This window comes from Macaca nemestrina, chromosome 1, assembly GCF_043159975.1.
Source record: "Macaca nemestrina isolate mMacNem1 chromosome 1, mMacNem.hap1, whole genome shotgun sequence".
Lineage (NCBI taxonomy): Eukaryota > Metazoa > Chordata > Mammalia > Primates > Cercopithecidae > Macaca > Macaca nemestrina.
Window position 1 is genome coordinate 51,571,751 of NC_092125.1, and position 16,917 is coordinate 51,588,667.

Below are 16,917 nucleotides of genomic sequence, written 5' to 3' on the forward strand. Positions count from 1 at the left end.
CCAATTTCAGCAAATGTGAAATGTTTTTAACAATGGTGAATCTTGGATCTGAAGATTTGATAGTGATATGGCTTGACATTGAGGGTTGTTTTAGAGATTTGCCGATATGGCATGTGGTGGGCAAGAAAATATTGCATTATTATCCATCTTACTTGGGCCTGGTTAGTTATTTTGATGGGGGTTTATCACTTTGGTTTCAGTATTGAATTTTTCTCAAACTGGACATGAGGAGTATTTGGGCAAGCACTTCTGTGCTTTCATGTGTGAAATGAGTGGTTTGGATTGGATGATCTCTAAGTTCTCCCAGTTTTATAGCTGTGAATGCTGGCACTGATCCACATTCCTAGAACTAACCTGAAATTTAAGCAGCCTCTGAGATTTAGAGGGCAAATGGCTGAATGATTGGATGAATGGCCTTTTCCTTCTAAATTAAGCTCAGTGTTGGCCCACAGACCCATGAAAGCCAAATCACCACTGTCTGGTTTGCAATATTGCTGGCACCAACCAACTCACCTTTTAACAAACCAACGTGGAAAACTTCCAGTGCATCAGCCACTCTAATTTATACTTTAGAGGATAAGGCTGACTGGAAAGGCCATGGAAATGACTAAATTTATTCCCATTTGTTCAATTACAGTGTCCCTTTTAGAAAAGTAGTTTTGTTGTTCAAGATTTGAGTATTCACGCTTGTTCCTGGAAGAGGCATATGCTGTCCATAAGTCTAGCAACATGAAAGCAGTTAACACTTTGACAACATCTGCAAATTATCCCCTAAACAATTTTTCTAAAGAACTATAAGTCAGAAAGTCTGCATGTCAAAGACCACACTGCTTTGAAGATTCTGCTTTTCTATTTATGACCAAAAGTTCATTGGTAAGAGGGTAAACTGTCCATTTTCTTCTAATCCTTTCCTCATCCCGTTCATTTTAGATGTATGACCACCTTCCTGCTAAAAATGAGATGACTCATGTTATTTCTCCATCTTCTTGCTTATAATGAGCCTGTTTTCTAGCCATGTAAGAGTAAGTTAGGCCCTTTGGGAAGCGGAATTAATGCTTTTAGGTCAACAATCTCTCAAAAAGTATAATCAAGCAGCAATTCACCAAGGATTGTACATAATAACACAACTTCGTAAGTGTACCGAATAGCTCCAGAAGAGTTAATTCTTCTGAAAAAGGATAGGAGAAGAAAAACATTCAAGATAACTATATCAAGTCTTTGCCAGGCATTTTCATATACATTAATGTATTTATTCCATAACAATACTAGAAAATATGTGGGATTATCTCTATTTCTGTTTGAGAAAGTGGAATTTCAGATGGAATATGAAACCCAGGGCCAATAAGTAAAAAATCATAGTCATAAGCATGCAAATTTGACTACAAAGCTTTTTATCCTCTTCTTAATGCACTGTGATAATCTGAATTTTCGTTTTACAAAATTCTGCATTGATCATTGTGATAACAACACTTATCGAATATTTAGTCTGGATCAGGCATTATGCCAAGTACTTCACATGCATTATCCCATTTAATTCTCATAACAAACCTTTCACATTATCTTTATTTTGGAGATGAAGAAATAGAGCTAGTAAGGAGCACAGTTTCTATTTTCTTCTCTACACTGTAACCAGAGATTTTTTTAAAAATGAAAATCTGATTATGTCATTGTCTTGGGTAAAATGTTTCAGGGGCTTTCCCTTCTCACCAGTATTGTGTGGTTCGACCCCAGCTGGCTCTCCAACACCGTTTTGCTTCACTTCTCCCCCCAGCATTTTGCACTGCAGCCACCCTTGTCTTATAGTGGGGTTCCCTCTTGCAAGAACGTCCGCCTCCCCACCACTCTGCCACTCTATTCACTGGGTTAACTCATTTTTCAATTCTCAAAACATTGTTACAGAAATTGTCCAGGTCCAACACAGGACCAAGACCATCTACTTTTATTTTATAGCATTACTCACAGTATAGAACTGTCATTATTTTGATTACTGTAAGATCCATGAAGACAGGGGCTATCTTTGTTTTTATCATTATTCCTAGTGCCAAGCACACTTCTTGGCACTTAGAGGATATATAATGTTTGTTAAATAAATCAATGACTAGAACTGAAAGTAATTTTTGGTAGACTACAAAGCTGTTATCAATAAGATATATTGATAGAGAAAACATCTGTGCACCAGGGTGGTATATGAAGCATTACACATTTTATTTTCTTTTTCTTAAATCCAGTCATCCTACCCCATTTGAGCAATAAGGAATTTAGGTCATCCATGTTCTAGTTGGGAAGAAAAAAATGGTTCCTTGAAGAAGCTATAGTATTTAACGTTGCAACATTGGTTGTTCACTTCTAAAAGCTACAACCAGGTGTAAGAAAGGAATGACCCAGAAAGAAGAATCTATTGGCTTACTGAGATTAGAGAAGGGCCTCTAAGTTAATGGTAAAGTTGGGAGAGTTTGGCCACTAAGAGAATTAGATACCAGTATGGATTGCTCTGCATTCACCTCCAAACACTTGGGAGAAGATGATTAAACATTTTAGGTCATGAGGATTGAGAAAAGAGGAGACGATTATTAGTTTACAAACTGTCACAGTTGCCTAGGAAACTGTAGGTATGGCAGAAGAAGACTTGTGTCACTCCAGGCAGAGAGAGTAGAGATGACTGGATGGGTGACTAGGCAGGTGGGCCTGAATGCAGCCTTAGAGAGAGTGCTGTAGTCGGGGGCAAACACTTAATATGTTTCCATGGGCCCCAGAAAAGCAAGGATAATACCGAGAATTGATGGTCTGAAGAAGTTTCACAGATATGACACAAAGATGCGGGCACAGATGGAAGCATGCGTTGTTCAAGTTGGAGGCCAGATGGGGGACATAACAGTCTCTGGATTCCAGCAGGGGAGAGTGAAAACAGCTGAATGACAGTGGTGGAGATGAGCATAGCCATGATGGAATGATTGAATAGCCAGTGATGGAATGATCGGGCCTCTCAGTGACAGCGGCCCAGGACAGATCAAAACTAAGAAATATACCCCATCTAACCCACCGTACCCCAGAAAAAGCAGGAGAAAGATTATCTTAAGCTTGGCTGAGTTTAATTCTAGATAATAAAACAAGTTTATCTGGAAGTGGCTGGAGAATGTTTCTTTCTCTCAGGGAAAATGAAGTATGGAGGTAGAAATTATGTTTAATTATAGGAAAAAATATGTATATATAATTTTACATACCTGAATGTGTGGTTCTTGAGAAATGGTATCTCCTGAAACTCTATTATACTTTTCTTTTTCAAACACATTTTACAACAATTAAATGGCCATGGATTTTGGGTTGTATGAAATCAATGTGGCTAAAACATAGGCTACCCTTCTCTAAGTCCCGAAGGAAATATACTTTGCCTTCAGTTCCCAGAATCAGTAAATTCTGTGGTGGTGATTGCCTTCTTCCATTATATCAAAAAGACAGTAGCCACTGCATAATTCATATGAAACAAGTTATTCAGCCCTCAAATGTAAATTGCTCACAGAAAAGGAGAAATACCACTTTTTATTATTGTTCCATATAATCTGGTATTATTGCATTGACGATAAACTGCCTCAAATTCCAATTTACCAAACCAGAATACTCTAATAAAAGCAAGATCTGTCAGGTGGCCAGATTTAGCCTTTTCATTACTTTGGATCACTGGCAAATACAAAAATTTTCTAATATAGTAATGTTTTCATTTCACATTCTGTTCTGAACTGTAACTAGGGAAAAGTACAGGACTTCTATATCCAGTTTTACCATTTGGGATGTTGTCCATTTTGTTGTTTACTTTTTCAAATGTTTCCTCAAAACATAAATGACCTTTTGGGAGCAGAGTCTGGATTTCTGATATTTTGTCGAATGCTCCTTGAACATATCTCAGCTTCTTCAAGGTATAAGATGCTTTTTGAGGCTGTTTGGCAGAATAGGTACATTATTTTTATGTCAGACAATAATTCCTTGATTCTGCTTCATTTAATTACTTATGAACTTTGTATAATGAGTACATAATATTAAAGGAAAAAAAAGTTTGCCTTTTTTCTTTCTTCCCCATTAAGAATCCATCTAATTTTTCATTTGAGAGTGACTTGGGATTCTCTCTCCTTCTGTTCTCCTTTTTAGGGGGGGAAGGGAGTGGCATAAAGTAGTTTTATTCAAACTAGAACATTTGTTCTACATTTCATTTTATTACAATTTCCTCCAACCAGCAATGAGGATAATACATTGTAATACACCATTAATAAATAATAAAGACACTTTAAGTTCAAAAGCTGATAAATATCCTTTAGGTAATGCTACTTTTAAGCCTGGGTTATCTGCTGTGAGAGTCTCCATTGATCATGTTAACAGGATAATTTCCAAATAGTTGTTGTACAGATGCACTGCCAGATTGGGCATGTTGGGCTCTTAAAGATTGATCCAGATTTTTATTTCATGTAAATGACTGAGAAGAACAATGGTAGAGAAATCAAAATTACTTACCCTGTTAAATTTTACCCAATTTTGGCCCCTGATGAAAGAGATTCATCACCAAAATCAATTGAGACAAACTTAGAAAAATATTTCTTTTTAATTTTTTTGTTATAGTTGGTAGAAAACTTGTTGGTTTTCTATTTTAAAATGTTAAATGCTAATTCTAATATTTATATTTAATGATTGCATTGAGCAGGAAGTATTTTACAAACTATATAAAGTGTAAGGGAGAAGCATCTTATGTGATTGATCGTACACTGTCAGCTAAAAGTGAAAATTAGATATACTCAAAATTATCCCTGAAAACCCTTTACATCTCAGATTTATCACTCCAGACATCTTTTCTATATTCCAATCTCATATAGTCAACTGCCTGCATCTCCACTTACATATCTAATAAACAACCGAATCTTCCCATTTCCCAAATGAAATCCCTCACTCTGCCTTCTCAAATCTGCTCTGCCTTTCCAAACTCATCATGGGAAGTCCATTGTTTTCAGTTGTTCAGATAGAAATTTGAGTCATCCTGAACTCTTACCTTCCTCTCAAACTTCATACACAATTAGTCAAAAGATCTCTGTGGTTTGACTTTCAAAATATATTTAGAATTTGACCTATTTTCACCACCTGCACTGGTTACCACTCTGCAGCAACATCTTTCATTTGGGGTTATTGCAATAGTCTCCTCATTGGCCTTTTGCTTCTGCTCCTTCAGTGTGTTGTCAACATTGCAGTTGAAATGATCCCCTTAAAATATGAAGAGAGTCAAGTCATTCTTCTTTCCAAAAATCTGTGATGTCTTCCTGATTCACTCCTAGTAAAAACAGCTTTACTCTGAGTTTCAAGACTCTACATGACTTGCCCCCTTTACATTCCCATTAACTCTATTAACTCCCTGGCTTCTCTCTCCCTCACTCATTTCCCTCTAACCACACAGGGCCTCAAGGTGTCCCTTAAGCAACCCAGGAGTGCCCCCCTTTTTTTGGAACTTTTGCATTAAAAGTTTCCACTGTCTGGAAAATTCTTCCTCTGTATAGGTGCATGGGTAACTTTTTTACCTCGTTCAAATCTTTGCTCAGAAACCTTCCAATGAGTCTTACCTTACCCACCCTATTTGAAGTTGCAGTCTACCCATTTGCCTGGCCCTCTGCCGTGGCTCAGTTGACGACCTTTACTCTTTTATTTTTTTCTTAGCACCTAGAGCTTTCTAACATACTATATAATTTACTTATTATGTTGTCTATCTGTCTTTCCATGTTAGAATATAAGCTCCACAAATGTGAGGATTTTCGCTTTGTTTACTTCCAAGCACATAATAAGGTCTTAAAAGCATGTATTCAATAAATAAGTAATTAAGATTAATCAGAACTGAATTATTGAAAAGTCAAGATGAATTATGTTATCATATTCTTATATTTTAGCTTTGGCTTTGCTTTTCCTTGCATATCGGAGAATAAGGTTTAGTTAAAAGGGTTGCACCAGCATCCCACCCCTTCATCTTAACCCAGTCAAGAAATGAATACCTGGATACTTTTCTGGTTGGTCTGTTGGACTGGTCCCTTGCATGGATATGGGTGTCTTCAAGACAGTAGTAGGATGGAAGACCATGACTAAGATGCAATTTTCCATAAGACAAAATACTTAAGATTCTCATGATTAAATCAATGAGAAGAGGGATGTTACATGTGTGTTATAGCTGAATAAGTTCAAAATGCAGAAGTTTTTCAAAATTAGAAAGGTGCCCGGAGGGAGCAAGAAGAATACCATCCTTAAGAGCAAATCTTGAGAAACATGAGATATAATAAAATAAACAGTTACTATTAAAGAGAAACATGCAGGGTAAAGCCAGGCTTTGGCTAGGACAAGATGTTTTTGAGATTGGACACACATCTCCTGCCATGGAATAGTGACTAATACTAAAGTGGGGGAGTTTGCGAAACAAAAATTGAAAGAAGATACTGTTTCTTTTATTCAAATGAGAAAAGATGAGTTTGAGTTTCATCAGGGAAAAAGTCATGGTTTATGCCAGGATGTTGGGTGTAGATAATACTGTGAGGCAGACAGTTTACAATTCTTTAGAAATGATCATTCTTTACACTTGGAGTCCAAACAGAACATGACATTTGACTGAATAACAGTCTTCAGGTCTCACAAGATATTTGTTGGAGCTTCATGAAACCTATTTAATTTCTGTCCCTTTTATTATTCATATATTCAACTGGAACATGGTATAGGACACATGTCTGCATTGCACTAAATCGCTGTACAGCACTTTGGAAAATGCCACTTTATTTGTAGCTATAATTAAGTTCAAAGGGATATTTTTGTATTAAGACTTGAAGGAAAAGACATTCAAAACTTTTAAAAATAAAATCATACTCTCATTATAAGAAGTAGGCTAACTAGACTACATCAAACATTTATTAGTAGGTCAGTACTTGGGAAAAATACTCTTTTTATTTCTTGCCATGCTCTGATGCTTTTATACATTAAAGAAAAACTTCCTCATTTTCATTCTCTCATCAGAACATCTGTTTTGTACGGAAACTAATCAGCCTATGAATATTCCATAAAATATGGAACCAGGTTATTTAAAATCTGCTTATGGTGTGTACTACTCTTAGGTAATTTTACATTAAAATTAGTTAAATGTTTCAGTTAATAGTGATCTATTAACTTGACAAATTACACATTGGGATTTCATGTATGCCAATATATTAAAAATGATTTGAGGAGCTTCCAGGTCGGTGAACACTTTGAGGTGCTGGGAGGATGGTACCCCGCTGAGAGAGCACGGAAGGTCAACAATCCCCCTCCCTTGGCCTGTACATCTCTTCCATTGAGCTGTTCCTGAATTGTCAACTTTCCACTCTGTGGAACATGACTATTTGGTTCACTAGAGAAAGAACCATAACAGAAAAAAAAAATGCAAACACATGCCAGAACTTTTTACTTTAATTATTAGTATTATAGTGCAATCTTTGATACAATGTATGTTTTATTTGAAAAGAAAATGCGCAATAAAATGAGACTGACACTTTATACCTAAAATAGTTAAGAAAAGAGATAAATGAAAAGTTCAGGAAAGCTTAGATTTATTTTACTGTAAAGTCAAATGTATTTTCTTTATTCTTCCCTTCATTTCATTGTATTTTATACCAAGTTCCCCTTTTATAAGATGCAAGGTATACTTTTTTTCTATTACGGTCCTGTATACCCAGTAGAGGGAAGTGTGATAAACTCCCCTAAAATACTTTGAAATTCTCCCATATGCATAAATTATTACCATTATTACTATCATTATTATACTATTATACATTATACATTATTACTATTTTTAATTTCCATTTCTGTGGGTAAATAGTAAAGATATATGTGTATATATATGGGGTTCAGGAGATGTTTTGATACTGGCATGCAATATGTAATAATTTCATAATGTAAAGTGAGGTATATATCCCCTCAAGCATTTATCCTTTGTGTTACAATCCAATTGTATTCTTTTAGTTATTTTAAACCAAGGGTCCTCAATCCCCAGGCCGCAGATGGGTACTGTCCATGGTCTGTTAGGAACCAGGCGGCACAGCAGGAGGTCAGCGGAGGGCCAGCTAGCATTACTGCCTGAGCTCCACCTCCTGTCAGAGTAGCAGCGGCTTTAGATTCTCACAGAGACACATGAAAACACTCTTGAGAACTGTGCATGCTAGGGATCTAGGTTGTATGTCCCTTATGATAATCTAACTAACGTCTGATGGTCTGAGGTAGAACAGTTTGATCCTAAAACCATCCCCCCATGAAACTAGTCCCTGGTGCCAAAAAGGTTAGGGACTGCTGTTTTAAATTGTATAAATAAATTATTATTGAATATATTTTATATATTCAATATATATATTATTGAATATAGTCACCTTTTTGTGTTATCAAATACTAGTTCTTATGCATTCTTTCTATTTTTTTGTACCCATTAACTATTCCCATCTCCCCATCCCACCTCCCCACTACCCTTCCCGGTCTCTTGTAACCATCCTTCTCCTTTCTGTCTCCATGAATTCAATTGTTTTGATTTTTAGATTCTACAAATAAGTGAGAATCAGAAATTATTTTTCTTATAAGTAGCATCCTTGATTATTTAAAAATACTTCTACATTGTGAAAACACAGTGAAATTATCTAGATATACATCAACTAAGTGATATCACAACAAAGTGTCCTTAAAAATATATATGTTAAAAAGAGAGAAAGATTTGCTATCACAGTAGTCTCAATAGCTAATCTAAATACCTACACAGGAAAACTTATGGTATCTTGTTTCATATAACTGTTTAATTCTGTTTGCAGTGAAGAACTGAGGTGGTTTTAAAATACTGAAATATGTTAATCTCAAAGCCATTTACTCTGAAGAAACTTTTTATTGGATTTAATGATTTAGAACCAAATTATATACTGTAGGCATGCAATAAACATAGATTTTCTATTTTATGGACATATTTCAGAAAGGGAAAAGGTATTTTTATTTTTGAGGTACTTTTTCTGCTATCAAAAGTAGCCCAGAAAGGTAAGCAAAGTTATGAATGAATAATGAAAGCCTCTGGAATTAACTTTTTTCCATTTATTTATTTATTTATTTATTTATTTATTTATTTATTTATTTTACTTTAAGTTCTAGGGTACATGTGCACAATGTGCAGGTTTGTTACATAGTAAACATGTACCATGTTGGCTTACCGTACCCATTAACTTATCATTTACATTAGGTATTTCTCCTAATGCTATCCCTCCCCCAGCCCCCCACCTGCCAACAGACCCTGGTGTGTGATGTTCTCTACCCTGTGTCCATGTGTTCTCATTGTGCAGTTTCTACCTTTGAGTGAAAACATGCAATGTTTGCTTTTCTGTCCTTGTGATAGATTGCTGAGAATGATAGTTTCCAGCTTCATCCATGTCTCTGCAAAGGACATGAACTCATCCTTTTTTATGGCTGCATAGTATTCCATGTGGAATGAACTTTTTTTGGTTATCTTTAAAATGCAGATTGATAATTAAGTAACTAGATCAGTGAGTATGAATGTCCTGGCAAACAAAAATTACTTATAATAGAACATGTACTTTAAGTTGTCAGGTAATGATATTGAGGATTTACAATGGTACAGCCAATGTCTGCCATTGTTATCAGATGCTAGGCATGAGCTAGATGAAATGGGTTTAGAGGTGCAGTATATGAAGCTACTGGCTAACTGAGCTCTCTTAACATAATATTGTAATGATAAATAATTTTATAATCATCCAAATGTCTGTTAATTTTATTATATTGTTACCTCAACAGTATCTCTTTCAGTGTTTGCAATTATGGCACATAGAGAGCTACAGATGAATTATAATACTAGTTGATCTAATGAAAAACAAATCTTTTCCAGCTTTTTCTTAATAATTATGAGCCATGTAACACATGCAGAATCCCTCATTCTGGTCTTGTGAAGGCATCACAAACTAATCAATGTGCTGATGCTCAGTTGTTTAAAGTACAGAATCTACTTTCATGTACTTCCTGCCCACTGCAGATAGTTTGGGCTATTTGGCTTGTTTTGGCCAATAAGCTGTGAAAAGAAGTGGTATCTATTACCTAGACAGATTTATTCTCTACCTAAAGCAGAGAATATTACCTGAATTGTCAGCTGTGTCCCTCTTGGAAGGCGGGAGGAGATTCCATCATCCAGGTGGTGCAGTTACAGTTTGCTGGAGTCTCTGTCAGCCTATGTCCTATCCTATGAAACTCCTCTCACTCCTGCAATTTGATTTAAGGATCTATCTTGGCTAACGCAAGTACAATTTACAATAACAACAAAAACAAATGCTGGTAAATGTTAAGTAGTAAGGAACACATATATTCACAATTACTTCAAAACTTAGATTGCTAGTCTATAGAGAACAGTTTGTGTAAAGGCATAGAGTTATGAAGTGACATGATGCTAGGGGAACTGCTGCTGGACTGCACTGAGTAGAGCATGTAATTGTTGGGGAGTCATGGCAAGGTATTAAGTAACTCATAGGTTTGCCTAGCTATGCTGTATGTGTTACATTTGTAACGAAATTAAGAGAGCCCATATCATTCAAACTCTTAAAGAAAACCCGAATGAGAACTTCAAAATAGTAATCACTCATTGGTTGTGATGATGATTTACAAGAACTTTTCAACCAGCTTTCTATGTTACTTCTGACCTCCAAGTATAATAGCTAATGACCCTGGAGTGCATAAGGTCACAATGTCCACGTAACTATTTCTTCTAGGCCAATAATTGTCAATCTTGCCTAGACATAAGAAATCCCTGGAAGTCAATAAAAAATCCAGGATGCCAAAGTCACACTAAAGACTGATTAAATCAGAATCTCTAGGAGAGGACATAGTCATCTATATTTCTAGAAAGGAGAAACATACTATTATATCATATATGCTTCTTCATTTTTGATATGCATAAAAATTACAGAAGTCATTATTTCCACCTTAGTAATAACTTTCTATTGGCTTCTGGGTATGTGGTATGTTGTCATTTCTAATGACCAAGTTTCCTTGAATGATTTAACTGCCTTTTTCTTACGAGTGTTATTTGAAAAGAATAGGAATACCTCTGGGGAAATCTTAAAAATTCCAGATCTCAATGTTTCAAGGGCTAGATTAGAGTTTTCCCAGGTTTTGATCCATTAATTTACTTCCTCAAGGCCTTAGCTAGACAAGGAAAGTGCCATGTGGGAGCTGACATTCAGATAAAATCACTACATGTGTTTGTTTGAAGGTAATTATTGAAGTAAACACAGTTGACATTATTCCAGTGTGCCAGGTGCAGGATATGTGTATGTACAGATGTGTGTGTCTTGGGAACAACAATACATCCTTGGTGTATTAAAGAATTGGAAAAGAAAAATACTTGATATTTACACAGTAGGAAAAAAAATTTGAAGCTTTTGCATCTTTATGAAGTCTTTGCAAAGCCTGAATTTGTTGGCACAAGTAAATTCCATTTGTTGCTCTTAAAGAAAAACTGACTTGCGCTTTATTATTTGGAAAGATATGGGTGAAAGAAATTTACATATAAATGTTTGATATGGTTTGGCTCTGTGTCCCCACCCAAATCTCATCTTGAATTGTAGTTCCCGTAATCTCATTCTTTCTCTTGCTGCCCTGTGAAGAGGTACCTTCCGCCATAATTGTAAGTTTCCTGAGGTTTCCCCAGCCATGCAGAACTGTGAGTCAATTAAACCTTTTTTCTTTATAAATTACCCAGTCTTGAGTATTTCTTCATAGCAGCCTGAGAAAGGACTAATACAATATTTACATAAATATGTATTTATATTTATTTAGATAGGATCTCAGACTATGCACATGTCAATACATGTTCTCAAGTAATCACCTTCACAAACTACTGACATGCACCATGTTCTTATTCCTAACATTCCTTAAACACAGCATATTGTCGGTGAGTAAACCGTGAACTTTGCAGCTAGACTAGCTGAGTCTGAATCCCAGCCACACCACTTATTAGTTGCATGACTGTGAAATTTCCTCAACATCCCTGTGTCTCAATTTCTTTATCCTTAAAGTGGGGAATGATAGTCACAGTACTTACTTTCTTTTCTCCTTTCCTTTTCCCTTTCCTTTCCTTTTCCCTTTCCTTTCCTTTTCCCTTTCCTTTCCTTTTCCCTTTCCTTTCCTTTTCCCTTTCCTTTCCTTTCCCCTCCTTTCCTTTCCTTTCCCCTCCTTTCCTTTCCTTTCTCCTCCTTTCCTTTCCTTTCCCCTTTCCTTTTCCTTTTCCTTTTCCTTTCCTTTTACTTCCCGGGTTCAAGTGATTCTTCTGCCTCAGCCTCCTGAGTAGCTGGGACTATGGGTATGCACCACCACACCCAGCTAATTTTGGTATTTTTAGTAGAGACGGGGTTTCACCATGTTCACCAGGATGGTCTCGATCTCTTGACCTCGTGATCCGCCCGCCTCAGGCTCCCAAAGTGCTGGGATTACAGGTGTGAGCCACCATGCCTGGCCAGTACTTACTTTCATAGTATGGTGGGAGGCATAAATTAGGTAATACATTTAAAGTGCTTAGAACAGGGCCTGGCACATAGATGATGCTAAAAAAATTGTTTTTCTATTCTGAAATAATTAAAATATGGTATAAGACAAGTCCATAATGTATATAAATAACTTTATATTAAAAACTATTGTGTAGATTGTATTATAAAAACTATTGTGTAGATCATATGGAGACAAGAATTCCTAGGTTACCTTTATCCTCTAAACGCATTTTCTTTGTACACACATTGATCCTGAAGCTTCATGCAGTTTTATGATTTTTGCCTCATGGCTTTCACACTGTTGGAAACCCCACAGAATATTTGTATCTGGTGTGTTCCGTGAAACCTCCTCTCTGCCTGTTCAGTTTCCTGGTTACTTCAGTTGTGAAACCTTGGCAGTTTCCAACTGAGGATTTATGTTATGATTTGTTGACTCTGGTTATGTTATCTGGTTTTCCTTTACTGTGGTTATATGTCTATTAAACCTTACTGATTCTGCAGGGAGAGGTGTAGGGATATTCATTGCACTAGAGGAGCCTGTTATGTGGTCTTCAATTACTGAAGTCTTGGTTGTGTGTTTCTGAAGATTTATCTACATAGATAGTTGGTGGCTAAAAAAGAAAATGATATCTGCTACATATCTGCTTTCTCGTGCTTTTCACTCACAGTTTACCACTTATCAAAATGTACATGCCTCATTCTTTTACAGACCAACTGGTGACTAACTATCCTGAGAGACGTTGCCTTTAAATGAGACCTTTAGATACCAAATATCATAATTCAGTGAAGTGAACATCTGATGAAATGCTGGGCATCTTGGCCTAGGGATGAAGCCAAAAAATCTAAGGCATTGCTATCAAGCTTTCCTGGTTACCTCTACTAAAAATCTGCCGGTTTATGTGAGAAGACTATTTTGCTCTAAGGTTTTGTCCACTTTTTAGAACATTTAAGGTAATGAGCAGAACTTTAAAAGTATGTGTTTTCTGGAATTATTTCAAAAGTATATTTATAAGGACTTGAACTAGCAATAGAAGAGCCACAGTGTGCCAGTGAGCACAGTTTCTGTAAAACAATTCAACTAAAATACTTTAAAAAAAAATCATAGCAATTTAATGTGTCATCAGCTGAAAGAAGTCACCTACTAATCTTGTCATTTAGCACTGTGAATTAGGGTAATGCTGCTGGCTTTAACGGAATTATAAATAGGCTGACTTTCCACTAATGGATATTTTATATCAGCATCACATTTAGAATTTTAGTCAATCAGAGTTTCTTTTGCTACTTGCTCATAGAAAGTAAAAGGAACATGTCAAATATAGAGATTAATTGTGGCTAACTCAAGGTTGTTTCATTTACGCTCAATGAGAATTTCCTCTGATAGGAAGCGATGCAGCAAGTTAAGGCAGTCTCTCTCTATGTGATGCTTAAAACAAAAAGTCAACCTAGTAAGGGGAAATCACAGTTGCTTTTAGCTGGAAAATTCTATCATTTAATTATTTTTTAAGGTAACTGGCTTAAAAGAGGTATGAAATAGGGGGCATGAGTAAAATGCTAATGTTATGGCATCTAAAAGCCTATATTTTAATTCAGCTTATACCATTTGTATCTTCCAATCAAATTCCATGAATTCTTACTAGTCCTCAGATTTCTCATTTATCAGAAAATTATTAATCACATGTTAAACACTTCCTAAATCTCAGTGTGGTAAACAGTTGCCTGGTTATCAGTTGCAGAATGGTTCAAGGTCCATGCCATTTTTGCCATTGTTTACTTTTAATTGCACCTAACTTACTGTCATCAAATAGGACGGGACTATAAAACAGGTAGTATATCATTAGAAGACAATTCCCCTTGGGTCTCTTGCATTTCTGCATGTCTTGAGAGTTAAGTACTGACCGCTTTTGTTCCGGGCTATTTTTTCAGGTTGCCTATAGTAAACAGCCTAGGAAGACAGAGACAGTGTCTCCCTCTGGAGCAAAGAATAGGCATTCTCATTGTTCCTTTTAAAAGGCTTAGTTTCACTATTTTCAGTTGTTTTCTTCTGCAGTACAACCTCCTTCATGTGCAGATGTCACCTGAGCCTCTTTATGTCGCTTTGTGGGAATTGGAGCTTGGGGAACCAGTGCAAATGCTGACATTCTGGCTACTGCTATTGCTGTAATAAACTATCTTTTGTCTCTGACCCAAGATACTCATATTCTGCCAGCATCCATAGAACTGTAGCAGGCTAACTTGTTAGCTTGTAAGTAGGGTAAAATATCAGACCCTTCACAATTCTTGACCATTCAAAAACCCTCTGCTTGACTCTTCTCATAATATTCAATTAATATGATTATTTTAGTTTTCTCTTTCACATTCCTTAGTTTGAAATCTGGGATTAGCCAGTTATCCTCACTGAGCCTCAGTTTACTTATCTGCACAATGAAGATAATTATGACCTTATCTTATGGCCTATTTGGAGAATTAAATGAAATAATACATGTAAGAAAATTTTGTGGAAAGCATTGCACTACTTTTAGTAATTTTAATGATTCATTCTGTAGCTTACACTAAGTTTTCTGTTGTAATGTATTATCGCTCACTGACATGCTAAAAAATAATTATAATCTGTCATCAGGACACTCTAAAGCATCCTCGTGAAGTTAAAAAAATAGGAACAGAATTTTTTCTCTTCATGTTTCAGTTGGAAAATGAAGACAAAGAAATGTTAAAATGGTTTTCTATAGTTTCACAGGTTTTAGGACTCAGGTATCTTAGGAAGCAGACAAAATCCATGCATGGAAATCTATAGATGTTTCTATCCATGAAACGTTATTTTTAAAATTTCCTTAGCATAAATTAGAACATTGAATCGTAACCATGGGAAATTCTCTTAAAAGTGAAAAGCTGATATTACTGGACACTTTCACATAGGAATATATTGTCTTCGATATCTTTATAAAATAGTTAAAAACTTTTGTAATTATTAAAAATAGCAAACTGAACTGGATGGACACATACTAAATAACATAGAGTCAGAAGCAGAATAAAACCCAGTTAACTAGCATCCCTTATGGTTTATATCTTACCTAACTGTAGCTCTGCCATAAGGCATTGCATATTTCCAAAGGTTCAGGGATGGGTGATGAAAGGTAGGACAGTGAGTCATGAAAGAAAGGAAAAATCCAGGACCCTAGTATGTGTGACTTATCCCAGGGAGTCATTTTTCATGAATCCATTGGCGCTAGGTTGATTTTCTATAAGTAATTCCTAATCATGGACATCTTGTTAAGAACATTCAATAGATAAGATCTTCCCTCATAGCAAATATCATTCCGGCATTTGCTCCAAGGTCCAGTTATCTTCTTGGCAGGGAGATTAGATCAATCATCTGCTTTCTTTTCCTTCCTGCAAGGACTTCGTATGGTGTACACAGCAAATCTATCTCAAACCAAATGTGTTAACTCTTTTCTCTCCAAGTACATAGAACTAATCTGGATGTCTTTGTTAAGCCTTTACTGAACATTTTGTATGTATTATCTCGTTTCATCATAGAAATAACTCGGCAAGATTGGGGATACTATTCAATGTTTGCAAAGAGAAAATTGAACTTCAGAGGACCAAATTTTCTCCAAGTTTACATAGATTTAAGCGTTGCAATCAAGACGTGATTAAGATCTCACTTAAGATGTGGTTCATGCATTTTACATGTATCTTATGTATCTCAAACCTCAGATACTTACCCACATATGTATTATCCATGTATTGGGAAGTTGGTCTTCTATAACCTGTGTCTGGGGGTGATTTAGTTTTCCAAAAGCAGTGATTGCTCTGACAGAAACTATCCTCTGGTTTGAGAGAGCAGATGCTCCAATATTTTCCAGAGACCCTTCTTTAGTGGAACTGAAATGTACAGAAAGTAAGTCTAGTGTTATAGAAATGCTAGATTCTGCCCACACACCTTATTTCACTTACCTCTGGACTCACTTGAACTAAAATGGCAGTTACAAAGATATGAAACTCGAAAGTTCTTGGATCAAGAAAAGAATGACTTGTGAGTACTTAGAGACTAATAGAACTCCACTTGTGCATTCTGACCAAACTCTAAATTCCGATAGCAGACAGAGGTTGAAGGAGATTCTCTTGTCCGATAGCAGACAGGGGTTGTTGAGATTCTCTTCAACAGAGGTTGAAGGAGTTTTTCTTGGGTGGTTGCTAAGGGCCTCTTCATCCCCAAGAATGCCTCTGTGTTTCTTTTCCCTTTTCTCTTTTCCAAGCACAAAAGAAACCCCAGACTTTCATCACTTTCCTGTTATGTATTGAACATGCTAGCTATTACATTTTCTATAGCTCTCATCTTTTCAACAACAGAAGAGTTATAGGCCAC

The 16,917-nt window shown here is 36.1% G+C and overlaps 1 long non-coding RNA gene across 1 annotated transcript; it reads right to left on the reverse strand.

The window, feature by feature from the left end:
* Positions 1-1,103: 1,103 nt before the first annotated feature.
* On the reverse strand, positions 1,104-16,575 carry LOC105484640 (uncharacterized). The gene is made up of 6 exons (XR_989103.3): positions 16,506-16,575; positions 16,274-16,433; positions 10,151-10,272; positions 5,030-5,238; positions 3,778-3,931; positions 1,104-1,168 (listed from the first exon to the last, which is right to left on the reverse strand). It is a non-coding gene; the product is annotated as an uncharacterized lncRNA (long non-coding RNA).
* Positions 16,576-16,917: the final 342 nt, after the last annotated feature.